Genomic DNA, 988 nt, shown 5'->3' with positions numbered 1-988 from the left:
AAGATACCAAAGCTAATCAATATTCAGGAAGCTGAGCAACTTTTCTACCAGTGAGATCCTCTCTCCCTCCCTCTCTCTCCCTCTCCCTCTGCTCTCTCTCTCTCTCTGGTCTCCTCCCCTTTTCTTAAGTAAGCACCAGTAGTTTGCAGTGGAACACATGCTCACTAGTTCAGTCTGTCTTCTGGGTCTCCTCTCTGGAAGCTCCTGTACCCATCTCCTCACCCCAAAGGTAAGTCACCCCTTCACTTTCTAAAGACCTGATAAGAGAGTGCGATGTGTGAATGAGGTCACAGAATTTTATGTCATGTTTTCTCTAGTGGAAGTGTTACATAAATTCTCTCATTCCAACTGGCTGCTGCAGGACTCTAAAACCTCTTTGTATCCAGTTCTTCTTTCCTGGATACTTTCTTGTTTTTTTCCTGTTTTAATACTTTCATTGAATGAATTGCATCAACTTCTGCTACTTTATTTACAAACATATTAGAAGTGTGAACATTCCACCAATCACTTCATGGAATCTGCTTCCCATTCCCAACAATCGTCTCTGGATTGCTGATGAGTGATGCTGATGGAGCTGATACATTGTAGAAGGGAAATGATTGAACTCTCAATTTATTTAATTCTCAGTTTATACAGAGCAATTTCATTGTAAGTACTCAGACCAGGATCAGGGGAACTCGGAGCAGACTTTATCATATCATCCCTATAGAGCATGGTTAAGGCATTTACCACACTCAGGGATGAAGTGAATCTGTTCATTGCAAACATTTTATCTATCTATCTATCTATCTATCTATCTATCTATCTATCTATCTATCTATCTATCTATCTCTATCTATTATAAAATATTTTATAAATCCTGTAGAGCATTGCTAAGGCAGTGAAGGCATTTACCACACTCAGGGATGAAGTATTTAAAGTGTGTCAATCTGTTCATTGAAAACATTCAATCAGGGACAGGGAAATTTATATATATATATATATATAT

General features: G+C 38.4%; 1 protein-coding gene across 1 annotated transcript in view; it reads left to right on the top strand.

Annotated features, from left to right (window-relative positions):
- The first annotated feature begins 142 nt into the window (after positions 1 to 142).
- Positions 143 to 988, top strand: part of SLC1A3 (solute carrier family 1 member 3) — a 70,558-nt gene continuing 69,712 nt past the window's right edge. Inside the window, exon 1 of the mRNA XM_018568263.1 lies at positions 143 to 229. The gene's annotated coding sequence lies outside the window, so the exon portion shown is untranslated. The remainder of the gene's footprint in view (positions 230 to 988) is intronic.

The sequence above is a fragment of the Nanorana parkeri genome, unplaced genomic scaffold (assembly GCF_000935625.1).
Source record: "Nanorana parkeri isolate BGI_ZX_2015 unplaced genomic scaffold, ASM93562v1 scaffold1163, whole genome shotgun sequence".
In the NCBI taxonomy this organism is placed as follows: domain Eukaryota; kingdom Metazoa; phylum Chordata; class Amphibia; order Anura; family Dicroglossidae; genus Nanorana; species Nanorana parkeri.
The sequence above is the reverse complement of the archived record's forward strand: the minus strand, read 5'-3'. Positions and strand labels throughout refer to the sequence as shown.